Source organism: Vulpes vulpes, chromosome X (genome assembly GCF_048418805.1).
Source record: "Vulpes vulpes isolate BD-2025 chromosome X, VulVul3, whole genome shotgun sequence".
NCBI lineage: Eukaryota > Metazoa > Chordata > Mammalia > Carnivora > Canidae > Vulpes > Vulpes vulpes.
Genome location: NC_132796.1, coordinates 107,776,311 through 107,801,495, shown reverse-complemented (window position 1 = coordinate 107,801,495; position 25,185 = coordinate 107,776,311). Strand labels below are relative to the sequence as shown.

Sequence of the window (25,185 nt, the reverse complement as noted above, 5' to 3'; positions counted from 1 at the left end):
CAGTATGGAGGTTCCTCAAGAAGTTAAAAATAGAGCTACCCTTATGATCCAGTAATTGTACTACTAGGTATTTATCCAAAGGATACAAAAATACTGATTCGAAGGGATACATGCACCCCGATGTTTATAGCAACATCATCAATAATAGCTAAATTATGAAAAGAACCCAAATGTCCATTGACTGATGAATGGATAAAGAAGAGGTGGTATGTATATATATATACATACCACCTCTTCTTTATGCATATATATATATATATATATTACTCAGCCATCAAAAAGAATGAAATCTTGCCATTTGCAACAATGTGGATGGAGCTAGAGTGTATTATGCTAAGTGAAATCAGTCAGAGAATGACAAATACCATATGATTTCACTCATATGTAGAATTTAAGAAACAAAACAAATGAACATGGGGAAGAGAGGGAGGCAAAAAATGGACTCTTAACTATAGAGAACACACTAGAGGGGAAGTGCATGGGGGGTGGGCTAAATGGGTGATGGGCATTAAGGAGGGCACTTATGATGAACACTGGGTGTCATATGTAAGTGATGAATCATTAAATTCTACACTTGAAACTAATGTTTTACTGTATGTTAATTAACGAATTTAAACTAAAACTTGAAACTAAAAAAATTGTGTATCTATAAAGGAACAGAACAAGCTACTGTGAAATAAAAAATATACATTTGTAAAGGAAACAGTTTGTGAATATTGTAAATATAATTGCCAGATTAAAAAAGAAAATATTCCCTTAAAGGAAAAATCTAAGTAGCAGAAGGAACACAGCGGGAAATCAAATTAGATGTCTGGAAGATGACATTAAAGTACACTTTTAGGAGTAGGGAGGGAGAGAGAACAAAGCTAGGAAAGAAACATTCTGAGATATAAAGAATAGATACAGGTGAGTTGATGTCTGTCTGATAGAATTTCCAAATGGTGAAGAAGAGAAAGGAGAGATGGGAAACCATAATTGCAGGAGTAATGAAAGATACACTCCCTTAGCCCTGAAGACTATTGTTTTGAAGAAAAATACTGAAAAAATGGCACCTTATGAGGTACTGCTTGCAAGAATGGCCACAATTATTCTCTCCTGGTATTCCTGCTCCTTTGCAAATTGACTTTGAAGCTCCTCCCATTGAGGAGTGGAATCTGTCTCCCCATCCCTTGAATCTGATAATCTGGACTTCTGACTCACGTGAGCCAACAGGATGTGTTGGAAGTAACACTGTGCTAATGCCAAGCTACGTCTCCAGAAGCCTCGACCATGCTTCTGTGTTTGCTTAGAGTCAACCTTATGATTACTGTGTGAACAAGCCCAGTGAGTGAGATGTGGAGCACTCAGAAGCCATTACAGCTGAAAGCCTGCCTAGCACTCAACTGGGCTACCAGATTATCACAGACACGTGAATGATTCCAGCCGAGAACCAAAAGACTGCCAACCCACTAACCTGCAGGAGTCAAAGGAACTAGCTATGTGGATAGCTGATGGAAGAATATTTCAGGCAAAAGAGATCAGCATGTGCAAAGGTCCTGAGGGGAGAGCATGTCTGCCATTTCTGAGGAAAAGCAAGGAGGTCATTTGTTTGGAGTAGAGTAAGTGATGAAAGAGGGGTAGGGGATGAAATGAGAGGAGGGGTGTGGTAAATTATAAAAATGGCCGCATATTGTTCCCCCCTTTCCATGTTTGCCCTTGCAATGTGATATCACAGATCCTTCTGTCAAGAAGTGAACTCTATGGCACCAATCCTTGTATCTGGGTTGGCCATATGGGATATTAGCAAATATTAGCAGAGACTTGAAAAGCCCTTGCACATCAAGGCTTGCTCTTTTGCTATTCCTGAACCCCCTGACTGCCATGTAAGTTCAGGCCATTCTGCTGGATTGAGACCCAGCCACACTTGTCATCAAGACAACACCTAGCTGACCCCAAGCCATGTGGTCTGTAGCATTATTCAAGTCAGCTGTTTCTTTATTGGCTTTCTGTCTGAATTTTCTATCCATTATTTTAAGTGGAGGTATTGGAGTCCCTTACTAGTATTTATTGTTGTCAATTTCTGCCTTCAGATTATATATATATACATATATATATATATATTTACACTTATTTATTTATAACTAAATTTATAAATTTATTAATATATATAGATGCTCTGATGGTGGGTGTTTATATAATTGTTACATCTTCCTGTTGAATTGACCCCTTTATCCTTATATAATGACCTTCTTTGTCTCTAGAGACAGTTTTAAAGTCTATTTTGTCTGATACAAATAGAACCATCTCTGCTTTCTCATGGTTACCATTTGCATGAAATGTCTTTTTCTGTCCCTTCCCTCTCAGCCTATGCATGTTTAATTCTAAAGTGAGTCTCTCTTATAGGCAGCATATCACTAAATCATGTTTACTCATCCATTCTGTGCCTTTTGATAGGTAAGTTTAATGCATTGACATTCAAAGTGATTATTGATAAGTGAGAACTTACTGTTGCCATTTTGCTGCTTTGTTTATCCGTTTTTTTTAAAGATTTTATTTATTTATTCATGAGAGAGAGAGAGAGGCAGAGACACAGGCAGAGGGAGAAGCAGGCTCCATGCGGGGAGCCCGATGTGGGACTTGATCCCGGGACTCCAGGACCACGCCCGGGCCAAAGGCAGGCGCTAACTGCTGAGCCACCCAGGGATCCCCCTGTTTATCTTTATTATACTCTTTATTGTACTTCTCTATTGTACTCTGGAGCTCTCCTAGAGCTATTCCATTGGCATATAGTTGTTTATTCATTGTTTTTGTTGTTTTTGTAGGAGAGATGAGCATTGGGACTTCCTAATTTGCTATCTTGCTAACATGAGGGTAGAGACAATTTTCAATCACTCAGAAACTCTGAGTGAAAATATTCTCAATGAAAATATTCTCTGAAAGGGAAACATTCACTCACGAGGGCTCCACCCTCTTGACGTGATCACTTCCCAAATGCCCCCACCTCTAAATAACCTCACATTGGGAATTCAGTTTCAACATGAATTTTGGGAAAGACAGACACGCATTCTATAGCACCCTATAACTTGCTCTGGCCAACAGAATGTGGCAGAAATGGTGATGTGCCAGTTCCATCTCTAGGCCTCAAGAGTTTGGTCCCTTCTAAATCTTGAAAGCAAGAAAACATGTGGAAGAGACCCCCAACCATCCCAGCTGGGGCCTTCCTAGGGCAGCATAGTGCTAGTGACCCCCAAATATGTGAGAGGGCACAGTTGAAAGCAGCACAGCTATGTACGGGATCCCCAGCTGATGGCCACTATTAATGGATTCCCTACATCCATACCTATTGAAAGGTGACTTGGCAGTTCTTCCAATTGAAGGGTGAAGTTTTTCCCCCCAGTGGCTTTAATCTGGGATCCATTCTGACTTCCTTTGGCCAGCTGAGTGTGGAGGAAGTGATGGTGTGCCAGTTCCACTTTTAGGCCTTGAGAGCCTTTACACACCTCCACTCTCCCTCTTGGAACTCCTCTATGCTATGAGAACATGCCTAGGCTAGTCTGATGAAAGATGAAAGATCATGTGATTGGGAGCCTGTTTATCCCAGCAAACCCCCAAATATGTGAGAGAGCCCAGACAAGATCAAGAGAGCTTCCTAATTAACCCATAGCCAAGTGCAGACTCATAAGGGAGTCTAGTAAAAAATGAGAAGAGATGCCCACCTAACTCAGGCTTATAATAAAAGGTTATTGACTTAAGCCACTGAAATTTTTTAAAGATTTCATTTATTCAAGAGAGAGAGAAAATGCAGAGAGAGAGAGAGAGAGAGAGAGAGAGAGGGGCAGAGACTCAGGCAGAGGGAGGAGCAGGCTCCATGCAGGGACTCGATCCCAGGTCTCCAGGATCACGCTCTGAGCCAAAGGCAGAGGCTCACGCGCTGAGCCACCCGGGGGTCCCTAAGCCACTGAATTTTGAAGTGGTTCGTCATACCACAATAGGGAAGTAGCACAGGCCCTATCAATGAAGTTACCTGGAAGAAAGTGACTTCGTGTATCTTTTCTGGGGAAGTCATTAAATTACCACTAAATTCAAACTTGGGCTTACAGAGATGGGACATCTTAATCCATGTTGATCATTGATCTAAGACTTTAAATGGCTGTTTTGTCCTTTTATAAATAAGAAAACATGCAAATATTAGTCCCTGGATTAGCAGGAGAGAGGAAATGTGAGAAAAAGTAAGATGTAACGAACATAAAATTACAATTGAAGTTTGTTATCTTAGTTTTCTGGTGTTTTGTGTTGGTGCTTATGGTAAACAAATTATGAACTATACATGTGTACAGAAATAAACCCACCTTAACTTCCTGGATAAAAATTTAAGTCTATTTTTGACACTGGCTACATTTTCAGATATTCTCATTCTTAATTGCTATTTGCAAAGGTAAGCTGGTGAAGTACTAAGATAATAAATATCTATATTTATCTAAAGGCCTTTAATAAACTGGGGTTAACATTAAAGCTGCTCTCAACAAAGGAAAAACACTAGTTCCCATTAAAAAAAGCATTAATAATAATTTTTAGATAACTGCCCAATATTCTCTTTGAACTACTTTTGTCCTACACTTTTGAATTCCCCAGATAAAGACTTTTCTTTGCAGACAGCTAGGGTTTGAGGAATATGGATGGAGACTGTCTGAAACTATACAATTTATAGCCATTTTGAAGAAACATATGCTATTAGAAAGAAAAATGAAGGCTGCTAAATTGGGAGCGAGGCTAGCAACACTAATTTGAACACATGGTATGGTCTTGTAAAACATAGCATGGTTTAGTAAAGTCAGTAGAAAGGGAGAAAAAGTTGGCTGCACAAAAACACACATGAAAAAATCAGACTAATAAAGCCCTCATTCAACCAGATAAAAAGAAATAGTGACTTAAAAGCAATAACATGAACTTGCAGTATATTTTGAAAAAAGTAATCTCCATTCTTCATGAAAGTGGCTAGTCTGTGAAGATGCTCAAAAGGGACAACATAGTGTGGATGAGAAAAAAGTTGTGTACAATACACAAGTGACTGCAATCCTCAGACAAACTCTGTATCGGGACTACCAGAAACTTATCGGCAAGCACTGCACGAGCATCTGGGCTCCCCCTTATTTTTCACTTTGCTGTGAGGACAGGACCTTTCTGATGCTGAAGTTGGTTCAAAACGGAGGCACATGTGTTGGGGAGTTTATCCTGAGTGATATAACATCCGGATATAAATAGGCCATGGTACAGTGAACTTAGATGTGTCAAGACCCCATCCTGTAGTGGAATTTTGCAGCTATGTGTTCCCAGAGATCCTACAAGAGCAGCTTTGCTGAGCTATGAAAGAAACTTGATGCCACACTGTAGGGGGGCAAAACATGTTTTATTCACTAAAAATAAGAAATGCATACAAGAAGGGACAAGACTCGGCGCTAACCAGGAAACCAGGAAAACATGTTGTCTCAATAAACTATTAAGTTAAGGTCATGAAATAGAAACAGTACAGTGTAAGCAACCAAAAATATTTTGAAGTCTAGACAAGGGAGCAGTGGTTCATCAAGAATTCAGCTTTGTTGATCCAGCAGAACTCCATCTCATGAGGAAAATACTGCTTGCAGATGTACTGCCTTCTAGGAACTCTGAGGGCAGAATTATCTGGAAGAGATGGTAAGGGAAATAAAAGTAAAAAGTATGCTAAAGACCTTGTCTTGTTGGGTAGGAGTGCACTAGATAACTGATGATTTCTTGGTATTGATTAGAAAATATGTCTCCTCGGTGCCTAGAGTTCTTGTGTCCTATTCCTAGCTTCCATTCTAGGGTAGGATTGGCCACACTGACTGAAATGCAAGCAAAGGCTCTGTTGATGCATCAGGCCTCGAGCAGCTGATAGAAACTTCCAGAGGAGCTCAAGGTCACAGATTACAGTTTGATATCCCCCAAACAATTCTCCAGGAAATAGAAGATTGACTATCCTTTGCTAGAGAGGGTTCAGAAATGGCGGAAAGGTTTAAATTGAGGTGATGTTGACCAGAACTATTAAGGAAATAGTATAAAGAAACCTTTGGTTTGGGGTGAGGGGTTAATATCAATCTCAAAGTTAAGTCCTTTTAGGACATGGTCTAAATGTCCTTTCTCAGTAAACATCAAATGCTTTAGGGTTTCATGGTCAAAAATGAAGTCTCTTCCCACAGTTTTGTGACCAGAAATGTTTCTGCTCCCTGAAGATATACATCTTCCTGTAATGGAAAACTATTAGGACAAAAGAATAACTCATCTTGTAAGACAGGTATCTGCACTCTTTGTGGTTGGGTGGGACTCAGCAAAATATAGGGGAAAAGTAGAGAACAAAATAAATGAAAGTAAAGGAAGGAACAAATGCTGACATATGAGGGAGTGAGGAAACCGGTCTGACTGGAGTAGATCCACAAGCAAGTAGAGAACAGGAGGGGTATGTAGGGGAGTCATGGAGGACTTGGATGTCAGTTGTACAGTGTAGATTTATTAGGAATTGAGTTATATGAAGAACATGTATTTTAGGAAGATAATCTGGCAGCAATAAACAAGATGGACAGGAGTGGAAGGATATAAAATCTCGAAGAGAGAGCCTGAGCAAGGGGCATGAGACTGGTGAGGAATGAATGAATACTAGGTACATTTAGAAGCAGATGATTTTGTTTTATTTTCTTATCACAAAGGTATTATACGCTCACTTTAAAAGTTTTAATGATACAAAAGTATAGAAGGTTAAAAAAATACATACATTATATGTATATATGCAACCAATCTTAGAGGTGATATTTCAGGGGCGCCTGTGTGGATCAGTCAGTTAAGCGTCCAACTCTTGATCTCAGCTCAGGTCTTGATCTTGGGGTTGTGAGCTCAAGCCCCGCATGAAGCCTACTTTAAAAAAAAGAAGGATATTTCAAACTCCTAAACCACTATAGGAAAAGACATGCACTTTTACAAATCTAGCAAGAAGAGAAAACAATAAAAATGACGGAATTAGAAATAAATATTACAGAATTGTAAGAAATGTGAAAGATTTAATTATGAACTAAAAGGCAGACATTCCTAAAGAAAAAAAAAGAACTTATCTTGTACTGTTTTGAAAAGATACACCTAAAACCAAACAACACAGAAAAACTGAAAATACTGAAATGGATAAAGATCCAGCAGACAAATGTAACAAAAACCAAGTAAAGGTGGCAAAGGAACATCAAGGCAAAAAGCATCAAAGATATCTTTATGTTGTGAATTAACACAATCCAATAAGATAACCATGAAATTTAATGCACTGAAAAAGAACTTCAAGTATGTAAAGCAAAAAAAAGGCTAGATATAAGAGACTATGATAAAATAAGTGGGGGGTTTTACATACTTGCATCAAAGATTTAGATCAAGCAGATAAAAGAAGGAAGAGCTTAGTAACAAGTTTGACTTAATATGTAGAAATATGATATAATATTACCCAAACAAAAAATATACATTTGCTTTAATTGCCCATGGAATAGTTATAAAAGTTTATATGTAATGTTTATTACATTAGGACCCAAAAACATTCCAAAATGTATAATCCACGCAGGAAACATTATCCATCCATGAGACAGTGTAAGTAGTAACAAGGGGGTGAAAGGATAGAAAAAACATCAAATAAAACTTGCCCATGCTGAAGTATATAAATACTTCTAAATAACTCTTGGGTTTAAAAGGAAAACAAAACTACAGATGAAGTGATAAAACAAGGATGATGGTAGCACTGCAGGTGGAAACTAGGTGATATGGTCAAACATGAATCCAGAGGAAAATTTATCATTTAAATCCATTAAGTACAAAATAAGAAAGACTGGAAAATAAACTAAGCACTCACCTAATTAATCTAAAAGAAAATCAAACAGAACCCAAGAATATAGAAAGCATATTAACAAAAGCAGAAAGTGATATTTTAAAAACAACTTGTAAAAATAGTTAACTGAAAACAAAATATACTAATCTATGAACAGTTCTATTAAGGAAAAGACAAAAAGGGAGGTATAGTCACATACATACAAATTAGGACACATTACAAAATATTAGGTACAATTTCTAATCAATACATTTGAAAATTCAAATGAAATGGAAGAGTTTTACAAATGGACCTCAGGAGAAGTGGGAAACTTGCATGAACTAATCATCAAAGCAAAAAGGAGACTTAAATACAGAGAACAGACTGCTTGCCAGAGGGGAGGTGGGTGAGGGAATGGGTGAAATAGATAAAGGGGATTCCAAGTGTACTTATCTCAATGAGCACTGAGAAATGTACAGAATTGTTGAATCACTATATTGCACACCTGGAACTGATATAAACTATATGTTAATTATTCTTCAATAAAAATATAAATGAAATTTTAAAAATAAGAATTCACACACATAAAAAAGAAACTGAAAGATTTATATTTCTGCCCACCCTCTCCCCAAACAAGCACCAGGTCAAAATGGTTTTATGGGTATTACCAACTTTTCAAGGGAACAGGTTGTGCTCAGTTACACTGTAAAATAAGAAAAAAGTTCAAGTTCATTCACAAGTACACAGTCATGATATTAAATCAGGAAAAGGATATCACACAGAGGAAAACTATAAATGAGAGTTTCCCAACAAGTGTGCCTTGGATGGGCTGTAGGTGTAATTTATCTCCTAAGGCCTCAGGGGCAAATAGGCAGAGCCTGAGAAGCCAGCTGCCTCTACCCTGAGCAATCCTGCCCATTTACCCCAGTATACCATGATGTGAAAAAGGTAAGGAGGCACACTGTTCTAGCTGCTTGTTAATGTACAGTTTTACATCCTAAATCAAATATTGACATGGCCAAAACACCACTGTCAATTTTATTCCAAGAATGCAAGCATATCTCAATATTACGAAACCTATTACTATAATAAACTACATTAACAGATTAAAGAGAATAACCATATTATCACCCTGGCGGACGCCAGAAAAGACATCTATACCATTCTATATCTATTCCTGACAAAACTATAAGTCAATCAGGAATCAAGACTAGAAGGGTATTTCCATAACTCGAAAAAGGCTATCCATCAGAACATTGGTGATCATCATTTTTTTTTATCGGCAATCGTCATATTTTAAAGTGAAAAGGGGTATTTGTGTTAAAGTCAAAAACAAGAGGATGCCTTCTCTTTATTAATCAATATAAATCTGCATTGTCCTAGAAGTCATGAGATCTTTATCAATGTTGTAGAAGGAAAAAAAAATTAGATACAAACATTAGCAAAGACCAATGTTCCATTATTTACAACTGACATGATTGCGAACCTAGGAATTCAAGCTAATTAACTGGAAAAATAACATAGAGCTGAGAACGGAGTTTAATATGATGCCTGGATACAAGATGAATGCAAAACTCTGTATCGTAAAGATGTCACTTCTTGACACAAAAGGTCCGAGGCAATTCAAAGGATTTTTTTTAATAGAAGTTGATGCGTTGGTTCTAAAATTCATCTGAAAAAAGAAGATGTACAAGAATAGACAAGTAAATTCTGAAAAATAAAAAAGAATAGTGAAGGGGGAAAGAGCAGCCCCATCAGATTTCAAAACACAGTATAATGCCATAGTAATTAAAGCAGCGAGGTACTAGCTCAGTAAAAGATAAAAGTGAACAGAAAAGAATCATAAGCATACCTATATACTTCATGATTAAAAAAGAATTCCAAAGTAGAGCAAATATAATACAGTAATATAGTAAATAAATTAGGAAAACTAGCTATCTCTTCTGAAAAAGTAAACATAGGTCCCTACTTTCCACCACACACACACACACACACACACACACACACACACACAAACACACTCAATGCCATATGGTTTAAAGTACCAAGCAATAAAAAATATATAACATATTCCTAGAAAATGTAAGAGATTATTTTTTAAAATGTTAGAATACAGACGCCTACCTAAGTATGAGACAAAACCAAGAAACTATAAAACAAAGATTAATATGTTTACCTATTTCCATAATTAAATCTTCAGGGCAATACCACCATAAATAAACTTTTACAAAGACAGATGACAGGCATTTGTAGCATAGAGCAGACAAAAGGATACCAGCTCTAATATCCAGAGACTTCCTACAAATCAACAAGGAAAAAAAACAAATGATTCCGCAGAAAAATAGGCAAAGGATATGAACAAGCAATCTCCAACAGAAGAAATACAAATAGCTAATAAATACATTAAAAGGTGCTTAATTTTACTAGTGATTAGGGGAAAATAACTTAATGGAATGAGATTGGATTTTTTTTCCCCAAAATGCTGACAAATTAAAAAGAATGATAGTGTCCAGCATGCCAGGAGGGCTATTTAGCTCAAACCCTTTGATCTAGCCATTATACTTCTAAGGTACCAACCTAGAAAAATACTTCTAAACGTGCAAAAGATAGATGAAAAAGAATACTTTTCATAGCGTAATCTATAATAGTAAACACACTGTTAACAATCTAAAGATTTACCATGTGGAAAGAGTTGGATAAATGATACAGTACACCTTACCATGGAATTCTACTGGCTATTACAGCAATGACTTTCTATCGAGCGGTGGTGGGTGGGGAGGGCAAGCTGTAGAATAATATGTATAGGATGACTTCATTTTCTAAATAAAACATACCAAGAACACACGCACATAGAGAGAAAAAGTACTTGGAAGATACAAAGTAAACAAATAATCATGTCTGTCTCTGGACAGTGGGACCGGGAGAGGGATATTTTCACTCCTTACTATATATTCCTTAGTAAGGAGTGAAAATGTTATTGTCCATATTCTATACACTATACTAACTATACTATACTTATATATAAGTATATCTAAGTATATTTACACTTATATATAAGTATATAAGTATACTTATATACAAGTATATATAGTATATATAGTATAGTGTATAAGTATAGTATAGTATATATACTTACACACTTTATAAAAAGACTGCACTTTTTACTATTATAATAAGCATATATTACTTTTGTAACCGCAAAAAAGTAAGCTCACTCCATAACATTTGGCTTAAAATACAAGTAGAAGGAAACATAAAAAAATGATAGGAACTCTCACTCCACAAAGGCAATTATTATTAACACGTCAACACTTTTTAAGTCCCCGTTATGCGTGTTTAACATATTTGAGATCTTACTCTATGTAATTTGGGGCTTATTTTTCAATTAATATAAGATTGTATTTTCCCTATAGAAAATTTAGAGACTAAAGAGCCACAAGAGAATAAAAAGCCCATGTACTCCAACCACCCAGATAACTGCTTATGAAATATGAAATTTGAGTGCACTGAATTGTGTTACGAGTGATCCACGCACACTGTCATAGATCATGCACACTGTCTCATCGATCTATGCATGGCCCTCTTTTATTTTCATCTATTAACTTATTTTAATTTTCATAATAATCATGCAATTATTAAATAGTCAATGGTGTGCTTTTAGTTATTTAATGAACAGCCACCCACCCATCAAAACCTGAGCACTAGAATATGGACAAATAACTTCAATCCATTTCTGTGATCCTCTCCTATTCCAAGCCCCTTTCCTAAGCCCCAATGATCATTATCCCAATTTTTTAAAATTTATTTTTCTTTGCTTCTTATTAAGAATATTTTTAATCCCAAATATATATGTACACCTAAATAATATAATGCTTAGTTTTACCTGTTTTTGAAGACTATAGAAAGAATATCCTTTTATATGTAGTCTTCTGGGACTTCATACCTTAATTTAACACTATAGAAGTACAATCTACTCATATTATTATGTTAGCAGCTCATTCATTTCACTGCTGGGTAACAATATTACATTGTGAAAATATACCACGATTCGGTTATTTTTCTTTTGAGACTTTTACTATTAACATAGTATATGTTCCTCCAGTCATTTTTCTGAGTACTTTTGTATAGTTTCCTTTCTAAATTTTTGAATATTATACATACTTTCATGTGACCTGTTCCTCTCACTAATGAGATCTTGTGAACATATTCCCATTTCAGTAAATATTCTTCTGTGATATAAACTTAAATGGCTGCCTAGTAGTCCATCATACAGTTACCACATAATTTTATTTAACTATCCCCAATTGTTGGACATCTGGATTGCTTCTAATTTTTTTGCTCTGGTAAGCATCATGATGTATATAGTCGTTGGCTCAGCAACTCTCCTTTAAGAATTTATCCTCAGTAATACCTGTGCAAATTTGCACACAGTCATGTACAGGGCCACCATGCAAGATGACACAGTTTGTGTTCTGCACAACTTGTGCTATGTTTGTGCTCATCACAGCAGTTTTTAAAATACAAAAAAAAAAAACTGGGAAGAACTTAATGCCCACCAAAAGGAGATAAAGTAAATAAGTCATGTATTAAAATCAGAACATAGATTCACAGTTACTGACATGGAAAGGTGTTAACAATCTATTGTTAAGTGAAAAAAAATAGGTTAAATGGCAGTGTGATTCCATTCTGTTAAAAAGAATAAACATACCTACTACGAAAGAGTGTGGAAATACATACATCAAAAACTTTGTAGCAATTATCTCTAAGTATTGAGTTTAAGATTTTAATTTTTTCACTTTGCTTGCTTTTATTTTGAAGTGTTTTCAACAGTAAAACTTGATTACATGTATAATAAGATGAATAAATAATGAACTTTTTATGCACAATCATTTAAATATTTTTCCTGAATATACTTTCACACCGTAAGAACTTTGGAAGAAAAAAAAAGAACACCAGGAAGTAAACAAAAATCACACATAATCCTACCCACCTAGAGATAATTAGTTCACAATCTCTAATGTGTTTATTTCTAGTCATTTGTCTCTGATTATATATATTTAAGATAATTGCAATCACACTTTATATAATCTTGTATGCTGATTTTTCACTTAACATTATATAATATCAACATACCATAAATATTTTAATGAAAGAATATTCCATCACATGGAAATAGCACATTTACTTAATCATGCCCTTAAAGTTAGACCCCCAGGTTTTTCTGTTTTTCACTATACCGAATAACTATGTGAGGAACATCTTTGTGCATGAATTATCCACATTTTAGATGATTTCTTTGAACATATTCATTGAAGTGAAAATACTAAGTTGAAGAGTACCAATATTTTTATATCCCCTGATATATGTTGCCCAAACCGTACTTACTATTTATTTTAAGGCAGCATGGAGTAGTAGGGAAAGAAAAGAAGTCAAAATACATGCTCTCGTGACCAGCTTCAGTACTCGCTGTTTAACCTGATTAGGTAAAACTGATATAAAAACATCCATCTTAATAATCAAATAAGAAAATCAATCCTTCAGTCACCATACATGTTACTTCCTCAGGAATGCTTTCTAACTTTCCAGACTCTTACAGCATCGTATATTTACTTTTCCTTCATGGCCTTGCAACAACATATAAATAATTGTTCAATTGTTTGTACATTGCCAGTTTTCCTTAGGTGATTGTAAGCTCCCTTGAAATATGCCTGGCACACAGCTGGCGCTCAATAAATATCTGTTGAATGAATGAATGAATGAATGAATGAATGAATGAACCAATAGATGAGTGAGGGATGAAATGACAGCACTTTGCAAAATAAGTCACTAGACATTTGGAAGATATTTCAATTTTAGTAATAATTATTATAATTCATTTGCATTAGCATGTAGATGATTCTATATCTTTAGAAATTCCCTGTCTGACCATAATTTCATTATGTGGCTTTAATGCTTGGCATGCCTGCCAGAGGCATGGTAGCAATGTTGCTGAAAGCACCTGGTAGGAGCTGAAACTCAGAGAACCAAGTAGCTGGCTCCCTAGGTCAGCATACTGGGAGTTAGGGAGTTGTAGTTACCATTAGTTGAACAACAAGACAGTGGTCAGGAATCTAGGAGGTCAGTGATATTGGAAGAAACAGGTGAATCCTGGAGGTCAGAAACAAACTAATGGTAAGTGGTCTAGATAGTAAGGTGCAAAGTGGAGAACAGTCAATGATAAGGGATGAAAGTAGATGGATAAATTCCAAGCACCAGTACTCAGAGCATGGATCTGTGAATATGATTCTAAAGCAAATGGTACTTGGAACTCAGTGCTTCCTTATATTGTTTCTGCCCAGACTGAAAATGGTATCAGAAAGTGTTTGTGGGATGCCTGGGTAGCTCAGCGGTTGAGCATCTGCCTTTGGCTCAGGATGTGATCCTGGGATCCAGGATCGAGTCCCACATCAGGATCCCTGCATGCAGCCTGCTTCTTGCTCTGCCTGTGTCTCTGCCTCCGTGTGTGTGTGTGTGTGTGTGTGTCTCATGAATAAATAAATAAAATCTTGAAAAAAAAAGAAAGTATGCCTAGTTCCACATACATGGGCAAGGGAATAATAGTAGCTAGTTGAGGAATGAGATCTGTGAATACAAATAGGTTCTGATAGTGGCAGCATGAAGTAGACCATTTGTATATAAGATCTGATAATAGTCTGCACATAAAATAGGAGCAATCAAGCTTTGGATCCCATAATTCTCAACTTGACTTTCAACAGCAGAGATTATAGCATAGTGATTGGGATCATGGACTCTGGCAACAGGCTAACCTGGGTTCAACAGGCTAGCTAGGTCTATCATTTATTAGTTGTGTCCTTTGAACAAGTTACTTCCCCTCTGTGTGTCAGTTTCCTCATCTGTAAAACGGAGATGATAGTACCCACCTCAATGGGTTCTTGTGAAAATTAAATGAAGTGATGCATTAGAACAGTGCCTGGATGTAGCAAATGCTATGTCAAATGTTATTATTATTATTATTATTATTATTATTATCAGCTAGTCACATTAAGATCAAACAAAAATTGGCGGTATAAGAAATGGATAAATACATTGTATGTTCACTCTAACTGAAATAACAGTCTCTAAACAGGAATTTTTTCTTATTAAAATAAGAATTTCATTTGCACCTAACCATAGTTGACTATATAAAAACTTTAAGCATTAGCCAAGTAGCAAAATTTATCACAGCAATCCCTTCAATGTACTTATTTTACAGAAGCTGTCTTATGAACACTTATCTTAAAAAGCTGTGAATAAATACACATTTCCTAACAGCGAAAAAATACTATTAAGCTTCAATATGGTGGATCCATAGAATCTGGTCTATAAGAAGGATGGCCTTATTTAAATTTTTTGAGGCTAATTCTACTGGAAGCAGGATTATTTGTGTTGGAAGACCTGTCTGTGGAAAGATCTGAACATGGAAAGGCTCGGACTTGGGAAGACTCCTTTTAAAAAGGTCTGGACCTGGGGAAAGGTCAGAAGACCTGGACTATGTAACATGTTAGAATACCTGGATATCGTAGACACCGGAAGACCTGAATGTTAGAAGGCCGGTACCCTGGAGGCGTCGGAAGACGTGGATATTGAGCCCACTGTTGGAAGACTGGGTAGTTGTCGGAAGACGTGGAGATGCTGGAAGACGAAAAGATGCTGGAAGACGAAGAGATGCCGGAAGACGTGGAGATGCAGGAAGACGCAGAGATGCAGGAAGACGCAGAGATGCTGGAAGACGCAGAGATGCTGGAAGACGAGCAGATGCTGGAAGCCCTGGAGATGCTGGAAGCCCTGGAGATGTAGGAAGACAAGGATTTTCTGGAAGACGTGGCTTAGTTGGAAGACGTGGATTTTCTGGAAGACGCAGATTTTCTGGAAGACGTGGCTAGGCTGGAAGACATGTATTTGATGGAAGACACACAGCTTTGCTGGAAGACGTGGATTTTCTGGAAGCCATGGATTTTATGGAAGACATGGATTTTCTGGAAGACCTGGAGGTCACTGGAAGACATGGATTTCCTGGAAGACATGGCTTTTCTGGAAGACGTGGATTTTTCCGGAAGACCCGAATTTTCCGGAAGACCTGGATTGTTTGGAAGACGTCGATTTGCTGGAAGACCTGGAGGTTACTGGAAGACATGAATTTTCTGGAAGACGTGGATCTCTAGGAAGACGTATATTTGTTGGAAGACTTGGATTTAGTGGAAGACATAAATTTTCTGGAAGACGTGGCTTTTTTGGAAGACCTGGATTTATTTAGTGGAAGACATAAATTTTGTCTGGAAGACGTGGATTGACTGGAAGACTGGCTTGGTGGAAGACATGGATTGGTTGGAAGACCTGGATTTTTCCGGAAGATATGGATTTGGCGGAAGACACAGATTTTTCTGGAAGACGTGGACTGAGTGGAAGACCTGGATTTCTTTCCGGAAGACATCGACTGACTGGAAGACCTGGATTTTTCCGGAAGACATAAATTAGCTGGAAGACTTGAATTGATTGGAAGACTTGGATTTGGTGGAAGACGTAATTTTTTCTGGAAGACGTGGATTGGCTGGAAGACCTTGAAATTGCTGGAAGACGTGGATTGTCTGGAAGACCTTGAAATCATTGGAAGACGTAGATTTTCTGGAAGACGTGGATTTTCCTGGAAGATACGGATTTTGTGGAAGACCGAGAATTACTGGAAGACGTGGATTATCTGGAAGACGTGAATTTTCTGGAAGACTAGGATTAGCTGGAAGACCTTGATGCTGTTGGAAGACTTGGAATTTGTTGGAAGACTTGGAGTTGCTGGAAGACCTGGAGTTGTTGGAAGACCTTGACACTGGCGCCATTGGAAACCCTGGACATTGGAGACATTGCAAGCACAGGATGTTGGAGACATTGGAAGCCTTGGATTTTGTGGACATTGGTTATTCTGGACATTGGAGACTTTGGAGACCTTGAATGTTGGAATTCATGGGTACCAGAAGCCCTGAATACTAGAGACATTGTAAGTCCTGTACTTTGGAAGCCCTAAACATTGAAAGATACAGATAATAGAAGATCTAGGCAATTAGAAACCCTAAAATTGGAAGGCCTGGGTATTGGGAAACATTTGGAAAACCTGGGTATTGACACATTCATGTTAAGACATAGAACTTGGGAATTGTAATTTTCATGATGCTGGAAGTCAAGGGTGTTGGTTAGCCCCAGACATTAGGAAACTTGGACATTAAGATGTCAGGATTTTAAAAGACCTAGTCATTCAGACATTGGGGATGTCGGAACACCTAAACACTAGAAGACCAAGTTCTTAGAGATATTGAAACACTTGGGCGGTGGAGGAATGGTGATAATGAGATACTACAAAACCAGAATTTAGGAGATACTGAAGGTTGTAGGAACTGAATGATGTAAGCACTAGAAGATATTATAAGAGCTGGACTTGGACACCATGAGACATGTGGACTCTAGAAGACCTGCATATAGGACTCACTGGAGGATTGGGAACATAGAAAAAATGGAACTTAGAACTCTGGACCCAGAAAAACTAGACCTAGATCTTGAAGATTGACTGTTGGAAAAAGTAGAAGACCTAGACTTTTAATTTCCCTGATATTGAGGAGATTAGAAAACCCACATTGGAGATGCTTCAGGCCAGAGAGTGGAAGACACATTTTAACATTTAGAAGATCTGGCAATTGGAGATGTTGGAAGCTATGGTGCTCAGGAACCCTGATGTTAGAGACACTAAAGAATTGAAAGTCCTAACCTTAGAGATGCTAGAAGGTCATGTTGAAAGAACTGGCAATGTTGAAAGACTTTCATATTAGGACCTGATATGACATTTGAAGACATATCATAAAGCTACTCTAGTAGTCTTTATGTCTAGGACATCTCTTTCACTAAAAAGAAAAACACAGAGAAAGGACATTTTGGGAAGATGACAGAGAGGAAGTGGGAAATTCAAGTAAAAGCAAGTCATTTGAATGGGTTGGAATCTATTTTCATGGTCCCAATGAACTAGCTTTCTAGATCCATCTTGTTAGACGGGATGGAAACAATGAATTGCCAAAGAATAAGTAGTATCAAGGCATGGAGAACTTCATGGTTTTAGGTAGGAGTCAGCAAATGTTTTCTGTAAATACTTAAGTTTTTAAAGGCCATATGGTTTCTATGGCAACTACTCAACTCTGTCATTATAGTGTAGCCACAGACAATACATAAATGAGTGGGTATGGCTGTGCTGCAATAATACTTAATTTAAAAAAAAAAAAAAAACAACATTTGGGCCAGATTTGAACCAGGGGCCTTAGTTTGCCAGGGCCAACTCCTTATGCCAAATCTAGGGTATAGTAAGTATAGTGAGTACATTCCAGGCTAGCAGTCACATGCCAAAGAATGAGTAGAGCAATTTGAAGCCTGGTGGTAAATAAAGATACTATGTATGTGATGATGCTCAGGAAAGGAGGCTAACAAGAACCTAAGGATGGAGTTTAGATCTCTACTTAATTATTTCAGGGCCCTGACAAGGATATTTGTATTCAGAGCCAAAATTAAATGGGTAGCATCCAGGACTCCAAGTAAGGGGTGGGTAGGGTTCACATACCCTAATTTGGTAGGCTGGAAGCTTAAAAAGAAAATTAAAGAAGAAAGTCACTTTTACAGACTGAGGTTATCCTTCCAGGACTAAGCACCACTCACCCAAAGAAAGGGAGTCCTCAGACCAGGACAGACAAGAAGGGGCAAAGCCCTCACTCTACTTCCCATGTTCTTCTCATTAGCCGGAGCCAAGTTTAGGTGTTTGTAATGCTGGAGGAGAAGAAGAAGAAGGAGACTACGGCTTTGTAGTCTCATCTCAAGCACTCTGGCTCCAGCTAATAAGTCTAATTTATGTTCTTACCCACCAGAGCTTAAGTGACAAACTTAAGAGATCAGGGCTGAGGTGTAGGCTAAAGATTCTTAGTGCTTAATCAGATAGGGCTGAGGAAGTCACAGACTATCACATAAACGTATGAAAGAGTATACTGGCAGACAAAACCAATTCCAGAACACTGGGACTGGGCTGTGATTTAAAGGTTAAATAGTGGAATATATAGACAGTGGGCAGCCACTGAAGATTTTTTGAACAAGGAAGTACCACAATCAGAGCTGTACACAAGGAAAGTTCATCAAGAAGCAAAGCGCTGAAGACTACCAGATATATATATACCAGGACATCAAAGACTCCCCGTTAAAGCAGTAAAAGGGTCGGGATGTGAGTTATGAGGCCGCTCTAATCATCCAGGTGAAGTGGTAAATGAGGCCAGAAACAAGGCAGTGACAGCTCCGTTGCTCAACAGATCCAGCATTGGGATTATGATGAATACTCAGCATTCGGAAAGCATGATTTTAAACTTCTTGAATGCTACCAGAATACACGGAATGACAAAGCTGTTCAGAAGCTAGTTATGAGGAATTGTGCTCACCTAGCAGCATTACTTGGATATCCAATTCTCCCTCAAAGGCAGCTAAGCTAATAACTTGGTGGTTTAAGCAAAGTAGGTCCTACATAGCTGTATCTTTAGCTCCTATTAACACAGTGTGAGTTAATTATCTCAGAAGTGGAACCAAGTGGATGGACTATTTTCTAGAGACTAGGAATACATCCATGAGAAAAAAAAGTCATTAAAAGTAACCACTATATAAATAAATACCATGCAATGATACCTACATTATAAATAAATCATATATAAATAATAAAGCTGCAGGTCAAGGAGTAACATCGGGACAGAGGAATTACTGTTTCAGGTCTGTTTCACAAGCAAAAATAAATACTGAAAATCGATTTTTATTCCTTCTCTCTTCTTAAAACAATCATGCATACTATTTTTTGAGGGAAATCAGATAAATACCAAAGTAATAAGATTTTGCAAAAACAAGAGTAAACTATCGTATTTATTTCTATAATGTTTCTTATAATAATAATAATAGTAACAATTTATTGAGCGCTTGCTATGTGCCAGGCACCGTACTAAGCGTTTCTTATACTCTCATAGCAATCCTATAATGCAGGTATTTTTGACCCCGTTTTACAGATTAGAAAGTCAAGTCTGAAACGGTTAAAAAGCATGCCCATAGTCACATAGCTGCTAACTGGCAGGGACAGGATTGAAAGCAGGTCTGATTCCACAGCCTGGGCTCTAGGCTGACTTGCCACACCCCAATAACCCAAGGGTTATCCTGACAGGACTAAGCGCCACTCACCCAAAGACAGGGAGATCCCCGGTCCAGGGCAGGCAAGAAGCCAGTGGCGAAGCCCCTCCTTATCTAAGTGCCATGTTCTTCTCATTGTGGCCCTCATCACACCACTGCCAATTAATCAAGAGCCAACTCTAGGTATTTGCAAAAATGGGTTAATTATATCATTGGCTTTACGTAGTCATGCAAGAAAGATGGAAGTGTGATGTCTCGAGCACAATTAGAATCATATTTAATTTCTCAATATTCATTGTTCATGCTAATGAAATGTACTGTTTAGCCTTTCGTCGATTTTCTATTTGATTTTATGGCTCCCAAGAACATATACACCCTGTTCATACCACGATTTATCTCTGAATTCTTAGACAAACAACCATAGCACATTGGCATCAAGACCGTTAAAAGGTAACTCTATGTAAAGTTCAGTGATCAATGTATTCCATCGCACAAACATGGTTCACACACTCCTTGAGACTATACACACTCTCAGAGCTTTTATTAGCATTCGGGTGGCGGCAGCTCTGTAACCCAAATGTGTGGTTTCAAGAGCCTTCTCTGCATTTTGAACTTAAAAGATCTTAAACAAACAAAAGGCTCTTTTTAAATGTAATACCAGTTTTCTAATATTCTCTACAAATTTCAGCAACCTGGGCTGCTTTTTCTCCCTGCCCCCTTTTCCTTTTTTTTTTTTTCTTTCTGCCAGTGGTTAAATATGTCTGCAAAGAAGGAAATTGCCACACACTTCATAATACTGAACACATGAATTTACCTGAATTGTCTGACAATAGGAAGATTCTTTTCACTCAAACTGTATGTAAAGTCAGCTTGTCAATTTTGGGGACTATTCTTAATTTGAAAAAGAAAAAAGTAACACCCATTTACATGGCAATGTTGCCATTCACTTCTTTCTTCTACCACTTAGCTCATACCAACTTTCAAATCCACCTGTAAGTTCTGCTGACTTGTTAAACTCAGCCATATCGCAATGTTCTAGCTTTTATCCTCATCAATGATACTTCTTAGATTATTTTAACTGGATATTACCTTAAATGAGAATTAGATTGATCTCAATATTTTATTCCAAATGACCTGGGTCCTAGACAAACGTTTCCATCTAGCCAAAGTCTAGGCATTCCTACAACAACCAAACTCGCACAACTGTCAGCTTCCTATTGTATTATTTTATATCAATGGTTCCTGGTTGATGCTGTTCAACTTAAATTTGATTTCTTTAATTCTCGTCGATTAAGAGAAAAAAATGCCAAGGCAATAATCTCAATGAATGCTAAAATTATCAAGAAACCACATTCTCGGGACGCCTGGGTGGCTCAGCGGTTGAGCATCTGCCCCTGGCTCAGGGCGTGATCCTGGAGTCCCAGGATCGAGACCCACGTCAGGCTCCCTGCATGGAGCCTGCTTCTCCCTCTGCCTGTGTCTCTGCCTCTCTCTCTGTGTGTCTCTCATGAATAAATAAAATCTTAAAAAAAAAAAAAAAGAAACCACATTCTCTAAAGGCATATGGAACCACTGATTATACTGGTAAAACAATCACGGACTTAAAACTACTTGCTTCTAGATATGATTAAGAATACATCAGATATCCATGGAACCTTGGAACAGTAACTATACAGAGTTCTCTGCTTTGGTTTATGAAAACAATAGACACAACATGTTAAGGTGTTTTACACATAGTATCTGTTATTTTCCCCATGCCTTGTAACTCAGAAGAAAAACAGCAATTATCACAAAGAAGAAACTCACAGGAGGTCCCCTCTGTCTTTCCTTTCAGGAGGTTGATGCTATGTTCAGTTTGTTTTGTTTTGTTTTGTTTTGTTTTCTCTATGCCTAACTTCTCTTTTCTGGAAGGGACTAAAACATGGTCCAACTTGAACCAGAAGCACAATCTTCAAGCTAGCAAGAGCACAATGCAGCAATGCTACTACTTACCTTGGTCTCTATGAAAGGGCTCAGACACACTCAAAGTCAACCAATAACATTGATGCACCTTTCTCTCAGACTAACAATGTTAGAGACAGAGGGACCTTAGAGACCAAGTGGTCCTATTCTCTTATTTGACGGATTAGGAAAGAGTAGAGTGATTTGAATAAAACCATCCATTGAGCTAGTGGTGGAGCCAAAATTTGGAATCAAGGTTTCCTAGCTCCTGGGCCCACTATCGTTTGTATTATATTTTCTATCACGATTCTGTTGAGGCTTAGAGCAGCAGTTAACAACCATGACCATATTAAAAAAAAAAATCAGTTGAGGAGCTTTCAAAATATACAGGTGCTGACCCCATCCCTGATTCAGCACATCCAGGAGCAGGTTCCAGAAATTTGTATTTTTCAAAGCTCCCCAAGATGATCTTGATGTGTTGAGAACTGCTGTGGCTAAAGGGTGTAAGCTCCTCCGGCACTGTGGTGGGTCACTGGATCCACGGCACCCGAAAATGCCGTCTCAACTCTCATCTGTCTCTTTTGAACCTGTTGAGAAATGTCTGTCGTCTCAACTGTAACTATGCAAGCAGGCCCTTTTAACGTTTGTATCTTTCCCCCTTCCTCTGATGACTTCAACCTGAGATATAGGTACCCTATCATTCAACCTCCAGGCTGGAGGTGGGCTGGGTTATTAGATTTCCACCCCCTTTAGGGAAGTTCCAGTCAGAATCCCTTTCCCGGAGGAGATTCCTATGTTCAAATCGTCGGGAAGACCAGGTATGAGAACAGAGAAGATCTATGGAAATGAACTTTAGCACCTTCTGCTCCTTGATTAGATACCAAAGTAAATGCAGGAGTCCATTCGAAAGGCAGTGCCCTTCAGGACTGACCAGTGGCTCCCTTACGCAACTGCTGCAAAGCAAGTTCACTGGTACCAGACGAGGTAAAAGGCAAGAGTTTGGATTCTTTCGGTTGAAATGGCAAGCTAGGATTAAATAGAATGAAAATAAATATCAGGATCAAGAGTACAAAATCAAACTGTGCACGAGTAGAGTAGCCCTCCTCCCTAGGTATGAGTGAGAGTTGACTTCCTGAAACCCTCACGGTAGAGGAATTTGTGTTGGAGGGGTTCATGAGCTTGTGGGGCAAGCGGGGGCAGGGAAGGGAGTATTAGGACAGCCCCGACAATTGGTTTGTTCACTCAAGTAAAACACTAAGTGGAGCTTATTGGTATTTTCCTAATTTCACATTAGCAGTGGTGGGGACTGGGCAATTGATTTCTGTGTGTCTTTTCATCCATTCTCTCTGATCTCAAGGTGAGGACAATCATGCGTCAATGAAAACACTGGTCATCACAGCAGATACAGAGAAAGAATCAAGACACTTGGGTTTTGTCTGGGGATAAGTAAGCTCAGTGTGCTGGGCTACTTTCATCTTTCAGCACACAGATCACCACATCATCAGAGCTGTTGGAATCTGACTCCCAAGCCTCAACTGTCACTGTGGCCTTTCTGCCTGCCGCTCGCTCGTGGGCTGGGCTTGAATGACAAAACCCGAAGGTCCAGCCTCTTCTACCCTGTTGAAGCAGAGAGAAAAGGCTTACTGGCCTTCATTTGAAAGTTTCTTATTACTGCTTTATAGGGCTGTGGGTAATCCTTTTAATCTTGCCTGTAGGTCAATAAATATTTCGTCGAAGGATCTCTTTCCTCTGAATCATTACAGCAATTTGATTTGCAGAGGGGCTGCTTCACCATGCTTCGAGTTCTGGATGTTAACCTATGTTGACCTCTTTTATCAATTTTTGATATGATCACATCTCTGAGAAATTTCTCAATGGTCTCCTGAGGGTGAGAATCTGAGAGTTCAGCAAAAAGTCACTTAATTCAATGTCTTCAAATCCTTCACCACCCAAACATTTTGCAGATGCTACAACATTTTCAATTCCTTCTACCACTGGAGGAAAATTTCCAGTCAGTTACAACGTCATTCCAAAGTTTCTGCCAGAAAAAAAAAAAAGTTTCTGCCAGGCTCCATTAAGGGTTGATTATGTTATTTCTCTCACCGATTGTTCTACTCTTGTTAAAGCATTACAAATGGAGAAATTTTGCCAAGCTACTTTAACAGTAAGTTCTGGTGTCTCTCTCATGAGATCTGCAAGGTAATCAAATACATGGCAAGTACAGGACATCGTGAACAATTTTTAGCACTCCCAGAAAGGGGAACCCTTGCACTGTTGGTGGGAATGTGAACTGGTGCAGCCACTCTGGAAAACTGTGTGGACGATAAAAAATAAATTTATTATAAAAAAAATTCTTAAAAAAAAAATCAAGCACCCTGTAACAAGATTTTTATTAAATGTCCTGAAACCTCAGTTTTAGGCCACTTATAAGTTGCAGATGTATTATATGTTTTGTTAGGTGATTAAATACTACATAAATATATATTAAAAACTGCAGGCATATTATATACACATTAATAGTATATTAGCAAATATAATATATTAAAATGTAAGGTATATTTGCTAATATACTATTAAATGTATTAATATTTATTATGTAAATATATATAAGTGTAAGGAATAAAGTTTTTTAAAACACTGTAAAAAAAAAAGGAAAACTCTGTGGAGGTTCTTCAAAAGAGTTAAAAACAGATCTGCCCTACGACCCAGCAATTGCACTGCTGGGGATTTACCCCAAAGATACAGATGCAGTGAAACGCCGGGACACCTGCACCCCGATGTTTCTAGCAGCAATGTCCACAATAGCCAAACTGTGGAAGGAGCCTCGGTGTCCATGGAAAGATGAATGGATAAAGAAGCTGTGGGCTATGTGTACAATGGAATATTCCTCAGCCATTAGAAACGATGAATACCCACCATTGGCTTCGACGTGGATGGAACTGGAGGGTATTATGCTGAGTGAAGTAAGTCAATCGGAGAAGGACAAACATGATATGGTCTCATTCATTTGGGGAATATAAAAAATAGTGACAGGGAATAAAGGGGAAAGGAGAAAAAATAAGTGGGAAATATCAGAGAGGGAGACAGACCATGAGAGACTCCTAACTGTGGGAAACGAACAAGGGGTGGTAGAAGGGGAGGCGGGTGGGGGGTGGGGGTGACTGGGTGATGGGCACTGAGGGGGGCACTTGATGGGATGAGCACTG

The 25,185-nt window shown here is 38.1% G+C and overlaps 1 long non-coding RNA gene across 1 annotated transcript; it reads right to left on the bottom strand.

Annotated features, from left to right (window-relative positions):
• Positions 1 to 5,367: 5,367 nt before the first annotated feature.
• On the bottom strand, positions 5,368 to 10,720 carry LOC112927647 (uncharacterized). Its single transcript, XR_003236587.2, has 2 exons — positions 6,764 to 10,720; positions 5,368 to 5,658 (listed from the first exon to the last, which is right to left on the bottom strand). It is a non-coding gene; the product is annotated as an uncharacterized lncRNA (long non-coding RNA).
• Between the last annotated feature and the right edge of the window lie 14,465 nt (positions 10,721 to 25,185).